At 40.7% G+C, this 8,989-nt stretch overlaps 1 protein-coding gene across 7 annotated transcripts in view; it reads right to left on the reverse strand.

Annotated features, from left to right (window-relative positions):
• Positions 1-8,989, reverse strand: part of MEIS1 (Meis homeobox 1) — a 107,861-nt gene that overhangs the window by 70,172 nt on the left and 28,700 nt on the right. The window lies entirely within an intron of this gene.

The raw sequence follows: 8,989 nt of genomic DNA on the forward strand, positions 1-8,989 counted from the left end.
TATAGGGTGACAGGTGGCTCTGACATCACCACTGCTGCAAGCTGCAGAGGCTGCTCTGATTGCCCAGAGAAAGTTCCCATCTCATTCATGAATTTAAAATTGAAAGAAAAAAAAAACTAATAGTAATCATAAAAGCCTGTGTGCATCAATGTGCCTAGAAAAAATTATGTCAGCATCTTACAGTGCTGATCCTATTAATTAATCCCTTGAAGAATGGCCCCTCGCCCACAAACATATAATGTAATGCCAGCCTAATCTTACCTAAAAAAAAAATTACAATGCAATAAGATTACTCGTCTGACTCTGCTAACTGTTACAGCACTGCTTAATCCTGCATTTCGGAACTTAAACAAGCTCCTACAATACTGTACAGAGTTTATCAGAGCAGCTCCCGAGACAAGAAGGACTTATGTTTTAAAGAATATAATTCAACTCTCTTTTGTGCTTTTTACATATAATGTTTATACAGTGACTTTCATCCTGAAAGATCTCAAAGCCTATTGCCTGCTTCTGTTTCCATTGAAGTCTTCCTTTCAGGTTTCATATTAGAGTAGGATTAGAAATAAAGATAAATAAATATATATATATGAGGGGTTATAGCAGGAAAATTTGTAGGGGTGGGAGTTCATCCCTCCCCCCCATTTCCCAAACACAGCTGGGAGGGGCCCCACCAAATCAGCTGCCTCCTACCCAAAACCTGCAAAGGACCCCATGTGGGACCCTGCCTAAAGAAGTGGGTGTAAACTTGACCAATGAAAGTACCATCTCTCCATCCCTGCAGTAACTTGGCCTTCATCCCCACGCTGTCCTCCCACCAGCACAGCCCCATTCTGACAATATCCTCCCACAGTCACACATTTCCCAGTCTTAGTCGCTTATAGACATATTAAGCCTCCCATGGAATAGGAGAAAGAAGCTCTGCTACCTCCCTGTAATTATCAAATCAGCCCAAAAATGAGGAAGAATTGAGAATCCTCATTATAGCACGTCATAAAACATGGTGAGGTTTTGTGCTCGCTGTCTGTTATTGGCACAGTCTGCCAACAAAACTTACAAAGATCACAGGAATTCATTTTTGCAGAGATATTAAAGTCATAAAAAGGGAAATTTGGATTTTATTTTCCCACAGTCTAAATGAAGGTGAACCAAGCAAATTTGGCAAAGAGTGCTAGTCAGATGCCATTTCCCACAGCAGCATGGTATTTTCCGCTGGGAATAAAACATTTTCCCTCAACTGCTGTTTATAACTCTTATCAGTTCAACAGCAATAGAGCCATCAAGTCCAATATCTTGTGGAAAAAAGTCAAGGTCAACAAGTACTTGCATTTTCGTTTATCTTTAGCTGCAATTGCTACTGACATTCAATTGGGTAATAAACATGAGGACTGTCAAATGCTCTCAGCAAACAGGTGATCCAAAAGCTATCAGAGAGAAAGAGGCTACCACTAGGTAATCAAACAATTCTGTTGCAACAATTATGATTTGAGTGCATTCATTTACAGAAGCAATCACCTGTCAAATTTGAATGAATAGCATCAAAACATTCCCACCATTGGGGTAATAAGGGCAAGAAAATACAAGCTATGTCTACTTTCTTCCCAACAAAAGCATGCCAGCATGCCAGCATTAGCAAGAGCCTTTAAAAAAAAGGGATAAACAAAAATATCCTGCATCTTATTTACTGAATTGAATTATAAAAAATTATTTTAACACAAAAACTAGAGGACATCTGTCCAAGTAACTGGGTCTTGTGGAGGTGTGTCACACAAGCAATGATGGGTGTTTAGGAAAACACAAAGGAAAGTGGAGGCACACAGAAGCAGCTGCACCACTGCTCTGACAATCAGCACTTGGGCAGCTTCCTGAGCCAGTGGTTGCATCTGGACCAGGGTTTTTAATAGCTACAGAAGAACCTATTTTTCCATAAATTGGTCTAATCTCTTTTTGTCCCCTGCTGACCTCCTCAGAATGCTGTTCTGTAGCAATAAATTTAATCCAACACATAAAACACTTTTGTTTGTTTTAAACCTACTAACACTCTGGAACAGCTCCTGTGCCATGAATACCCACCCTTAGTTCTTGTATTATGGGACAAGCACCCACTTTCTCCATACACAACTAATGTTAAAGACTTCTCCTCCAACCTTAGTCATCTCTCCCCTCCCAGCCTTTCATGTGAGAGATAGGAAAATGACTTGTACCAAGAAGCCTAATGGCACACCTTGTTGCATCACTAATCCAGAAATACGTCATGTTTATGAGTTTATATTCCTTGTGATAAAATGTTGCTCAAAACAAACATCTCAACAACTTTGGTCTTTTTAATCTCCAAGTTAAAGAGGACAATGACACACACCTTAAAGTCTCACTCTGCCTACATCAGATTGCAAGACTCAGCTGAAGCCACCAAAACCTGGAGAAGCAAATGGGATAGAACCCTTAAGTCAGGAATACTGAGATGGCCTTTAATATGGGCCATATGGGAAGCTCATTAGCTCCAATGAGACACCACAATTCAAGTGAAAACATCCAGGGTGTGTAGGAAAACAAACACCATACCTGAATAAAGCAACCGAAAAAAAAAAAAAATCTTATCAGCCATCTTGAAGACCCCCAACTCCAATACTATTGAAAGGGGCATCTTGGACACTTTTCAAACCTATTTCTACAACTTCTTACAAAACCAAACCTCCCTCTGCCCCATCCAAGGAGGAAAGCAAGATGCCCTTCAGTCCTACACCAGAGATTTTAGCTAACAGCCCAAGATAACCATTTAGCAATGTGATTATTTTCCGCCACGGTTTCCTGTTTGGCATATTCAAGATCCTGCCCTCAGTAAGACACCTGGTTCTGTTGTGCAGACACACTTTGGGGCTGCAAAAGCCAATGGATGCTCTCTGTTCAGGGTCAGGGCCATGTTCTTATATACACACACCTATGTATACATGGGCTTCTGCACAGCCACACAGATGTTTAATGGGTAGACATTTCTGAGTTTAGAAAAACTTGCCAAGAAATTAGGGGGAAAAAAAAAAAAAAAAAGGACTCCAGCACATGGATTCTCCTTCTTCAATACAGACAGGCTGAGAAGTCAGGAATGTTGGTATTTCCATAGCCACTTTAAAGGTAAACAGTTTCCAAAGTCTTTTTCCCTCCTTCTGCTTTGCCAATGATGGCAGTAGCCTCAGCCTGAAAGATCTGCCTCCTGACATGGTCATCTCTCTATGCTCCCCTCCCAGCTGGAAGCTTTTCCTGAGCAAAGACTAAAAGTCACATTAAACCGTAATGAAATGGTTTTGCTGGTTTTGAATTGCTTATCTCTGGGGGCTGACCAGAAAAACAAGTTGATGCTTAGAGAAATTCAGGTTTTCCCTGAAAGGCAAACGGAAAGAAGGAAGGTTTGTTACAAGCAAAAGAGTTCATTTATGATGATGTTACCCACAATTTAGGGAAAATAAGCAATGTTTATATGTATTTAAGTTAGCTTTGCCAGACCGAAAAGAAAAACGCATGTTAATGACAGACAGTTAAGCTAATGTGAATGACTGAAATAAATCCTGACACTGGGAACAGATTAATGCTCAAATCATGACAGACACCCGCTCCTAAGTAAGAACTTGCTCCCATGCACCATTCTGGAAGCACAACCCTGCTTAGCTGAGGCACACAGACTTAACACTGCTGAAATCTAAGTTTAACAGCTGAATAAGGCTGATGAGACCAAAAAAAACCTAAAAAACCCAACCCAAAACCAAACAAAAAAAACCCAAAAAACCTAAACTAGAAGGAGGAAGAAAACAGTTTCACGCCCCCCGGCTTTAGAGCAGAATGATAAATTGACATCATGTTATGAGCATAATCCTCAACCACTCAATCACTGTTAAAAAAAAACCCCAACATGATTCTGGAGAGATAAAAATAATTAATGCTGGTGCTGCTGAAGAATACGCACCTACATGAAGAGTTTCAGACAAATATGGGCCTGGCTTAAATCTTGTATCTCACATCAAAGGAAGAGGGCACAGGTGCTCACACTGATTTAAAGCAAACCAAGTGCTGCCTGCTTAATGGAAAAGCAGGAAAAGAAAAGGGGATAGCAGAGCCACAGCAAGAAAACTGATACTGCTCCGTTTCCAAACAAGTGTACTACGGTTTATTCGGGATTCACAACACATAAAGCGCCAGAAAAAACACAGGGAGCAGCCCCTGTTGACTAATGCCCTGTCTTTTCTAATCGAGGGTCACATCCAGTCTAACCGATCGCATGATAATGGCATCAGAAAAGGTCAATCAAAGACAAGCCGAAGCTTCCACTGCCTGGCTGACCTTCGGAGCTTGTGACAAATTGCTATCAGTCAATGTCAACTAATGACAGCAGCTCTTTGGCTAATCAATTGTTCTAAAAATGATCAAGAAAACTACTCGTAGGACAGCTCATTTTCACATCAATGCCTGTGAAGTATGAAAAGCTCATTTTTTTTGAGTTTTTAATAAGCTCATAAGTAAAGCAGTTACTTGGTAACAGGGGTCACCTTAGTGAAAAGACGGAACCTTTGTCTGCCTTTTACATATTCTTTTATTACCATATTATAGTAAAAATATGCCATGCCATTACTATGCCAGAGGGCTACATAATAAAGTAGGAAACTAGGTAATACTTCATACTTTTTTTTTTTTTTGCGGTAAATACTTTTGTGGTTTAAGGGGCTTCTGTTTGGATGTAAATAATTGTCAACATAGTCTCCAGGTATTTAAATGTAAAGCAACCACCACCGGTAGTGAAAACCACACTGCAAAATCCGGTGGTGCTGCTGGGAAATAAAGGTCTAACAGCAGCTATTTTGTTCTTAAACCCACCCACCCCATACGAGCACAACTTATTCCAACTATTTCTGACAGAATCAGACATTTGGTAGGAAAAAACCGCATGCTCCGAAACCCCCTAAGCCCTACGAAAGCAAACAGACATTTCCGCCCTGGAAGGATTCTGCATGTAAAAGCCAATGTGGAAATGCACACAGGCTTGATCAGTGGGCGATATATCACGGTTCTCCTCGTACAGCAACGGGGTGACTGCAGATTTTTCCACCTCTTCATCCTACCAGTTTCTCCCAGCAAAATTTTCAGCCACTTCTCAAAGCTTCACAGCCAGGCCACACTCAAATCTGCATTCATGCATTAAATATTACCAAAACAACAAATCCACATTGGCCTAAGGCTTGAGGAGTGCAAGCACAATTATGCTTTGCTTTTCCATAAGGGGAAAGTCCAGCAAAGCACATTGCAGGGCATTACATCACAAGAATCCATTTGAGAAAATGCTGCATTGAGAAGGAAAGAGGAGCCACCCTTCAAGCACGACACTGCTTTTCATTTGGGTTTACCTCTTTACTTCAGTGACTCCCGCCGATGACACCTGTACCGCCAGAAAATACTTACCCTAAGGAAAACGCCCCTCACCAGCCCAATCGCCCCCAAAGCATTTCCCCACATCACCACAGAAAAGGGAGGGTACTGGTGGTGAAGTGCTAAACAAGAAACATTAAAACTTTTGTTTTCATCGGAGAAACTGCCAAGTGACAGCAGTTTCAGGTTACACCCTAAACCTGCCTTGCCACGGTAGTTTTTCAAATTAAAATATCTTCTGTGGCCTTAGCCATTCTCAAGCCATCCATAGGCAAGAAAGAAAGGAGGCAGGGCAACACTTAAGCTCAGCCATAATTGGAAGTATGTGAAAAATGAAGTGTCAGTTCGGTCAATAAAGGGCAAAGGTGAAGGAGAACTGCAGCCCAAACTCGGTGCGAAATGTGCTCATTAAGACACCCAATCCGAGGGCTCCTGCCCACCTATCCTATTAGTCATCGGCCATCTGACCGCTTCAAATGCCTCCCCGCTCCTATTACTTTTCTTCTCCCATGTTAAAAAAAAAAAAAAAAAAAAAAAAAAAAAGGCGAGCTGGTATATAAATCCTTGCTCAGTCATCTGGAACATAATGTGGCCCTTCTCTCCCCCTCTTCCCGGCTCTGCTGCCTGCCTTTGCAGCCTCCAAACAACCGCCTGGAGATTCCCGGCAATAATAAACCCGATTGCCTTTTTGCCTATACGTTGCTCAAACTCCTACAAAATCTTGGAAAAAAAATAAACCATTGCAGCCATTGATACATTTTTATAAAGAAATATCGCTGCCTTCTACTCCTGGCTTGAAGGAGCAACAATTATTTGGAGGTTAAAAAAATGCTTTGAATGCAGGCTGAGGCTTGGGGGAAAAAAAAAAAAAAGAGGGAAACAATACACACAAATAAGGTGACACTGATGGATTATTTTTCTTTTTCTTTTAAGCAGTGTAGGAGAGCTAAACATGGGAAATAAAGAACTCCACTCTGGATTAAAAGTGACTGTACCAAGGCTTTGTTCAGCACCTGCCTGGTCTCACTATTTGAAAAACAAACAAAACAGATCTCTCATTATCCCAAACTGGAATCTTCTGAAGTTACAAGACAAAATAAGATAAAATAGTGCTGCCATGAGCTCAGCATCACCTGATAAGAATTTGCTTCTCTCCTTTTAAATAGAATTTAGTGAATTATTTCTCCACTATGTAAATTCAGATCTCTTAGCACCATTTGGAGACAGACCTCCAAAGGCCTTTTCCGTTAAATTCAGAGCAACGGGAAAACTTTTTCATAATATTATTCTGCATTCCTGTACTATAACTATCCCCTATGATGATACAATACCAGGCCTTTAGAAGAGGTTGTGTCAACGTACTATGCAATAACATATCCTGCTGTTCAGTGGCACAAGACCTCAGAACAGGTCCCTAGCAGTTAAATATGGATTTCAGCAACAGATCGAAGCAGCTGGGAGTTATTACTATTTACTAAGTAAATAAATTTACACATTGAAGAAGACTTTAAAATGTTTACAGGAAAGACCGTCTCTCCTGATTTCAAAGGCAATCATTTGATGGGTGTTTTACACTGGGACATAAATAGGTTAAAAATACACTTTGCAAGATTTGTACTGCATAAGGTAATGAAGAAAAATCTCCAAAAAGTTCAAAAATAGACTTTAACATACTCCGGGTTAAGGACTAAGGAGAAAACTCTTGTTAAAGGCTGAAGCATTCCAGTCTGTGTGCCTCTCCAAAAATGCAAAGCTTACATTTACACCTTTGTGATACTTTCAGCCGGGTTGCAAACCTGGCCCAGAAGGTGTTTTTACCTACCCCAACGAGGGAAGTAGGTTGTGAGAACAACCTGAAACCAGACAGTTTTAGATAGTTTTATTGAGGTTTTTTTTTCTGGTGATCATATTTGCTTTTTTTTTTTTTTTTCCTTTTTTTTTCCTAAATGCCAAACGTGATCTTGACAGATGGAAGGAACCAAAAGGAACTTTTACAAACTCCTAAAAATAGGGAAGCCCATAATATACTGAATATATGTCATGCAATGCATGCATCTCGAGTTAACTCCTATGCTTGCAAGCGTGAGCATGTGGGTCCCCAGCCTTTTGCTGCCACCCCTCCACAGAAAATGGAGTGCCATGCTGGCTCCTTCTGCTGCCAAGAAAAGCACCCAGCACTGGTGAACACAGGGGTTTAACCACAGTGTTGCACTCCTAACATCAGGCCACAGAAGAAAAAGCCACCAAATCACAGCCTCTGGAAATTAAATGCAGTTGGGGAGAGGCAGGATATTTGCTATCTTTTAGTTCTCTTCCATTTCAGTCCTTCAGGCTTGTATTTTTTGACTTCTTCCCCACAGGGAAATGCTAAAACCACATTTTGGAGGGTTTTTTTACAGAAGGTGTACATGCAGGGATGGATGTGCTTAAGCAAATGTGCTGCCCCCACAAACTCAACCTTCAAATAATTTCATGTAAACAAGACATAAAGCAAGGCTCAGCAAGACCACTGCTACCATTACCACATTCCTGTTCCTCAAAAACAATGCCAGTTCCAAAGGTGGCAAGTGGCCCGAAGGCAAGTCTTGGTAACAGACACTCCCAGGACAGGACCTCTTTTCCAAAATTTCTTTCCCAAACTTAACCTGAGAGCTCCAGTTATCAAATTCCCACTTTTGTTACTCTTCTCCAAAGTTTTAATGCACTCAGCCTTCTTCACAAAATCGTCCTCTATCAAGCACTGGCAGCAATCCCAGCCCCAATAAAGCACTAGGGTTTGGGTAACAGTTTCAGAACTGACTAAAGCATCACTGACAAACCTTTCTGTGGATACTTCATAAGACTCAGGCTTGAAACTCACTTTAGAAAACTCTTCCTGACTGAGGCTGCAGCATGCTCCTTACTAGGAACTTATTGCAGGATGGCAATAGACATCAGATATGACCAGCACTCCAGACTACTAAAAATGCTACATTTAGGAGAAAAGTCTGAAAATCTTTAAAAGTACACCAGGAACTACGTTCAATTTCCAACGGTCGAGGAGCATTCTGGCAAGCCTCCCCACAGATGTTTTGTCCACGCACATATCCACATAAACACATGCACATCCGTCTAATAAAAGAACAGCCCTAAACGAATACAAAAACCCTCTCAAAACACCACATTTTAGTTCAAAGCTTATTTCTGAAGCAGCTTTTTCAGCCTTAAAAAACCTCCGTGGATTTAAAGTTTGCTCCAAAAGCAAGGGGGTCTAATGAACAAGTGGACACCACTTCAACTATAGCATTGTGAACAACACTAGAATATATATGTATACATACTTGAAAGAAAAAAGGCCCCCTGAATTTATGTTGCATATCATTTTCCAGTAAAAGTCAGAGGTCAGAAGGTTACCAGTGTCTGCCTCAACTCTGCAACAGTTTACTATTCCGGGCCCCATTTTTACTAGGCTACACTTGCAATGAAGTCAGCAACTTTTCTTTAAACAATAATGAGTCTCAAATACTTAAAATTCTGTAAAGAGATGTTATTCACCATGTACAATAAATCCATGCATATAAAAAATTAAAATATACTGGTTTAG

This window comes from Motacilla alba, chromosome 3 (assembly GCF_015832195.1).
Source record: "Motacilla alba alba isolate MOTALB_02 chromosome 3, Motacilla_alba_V1.0_pri, whole genome shotgun sequence".
Lineage (NCBI taxonomy): Eukaryota > Metazoa > Chordata > Aves > Passeriformes > Motacillidae > Motacilla > Motacilla alba.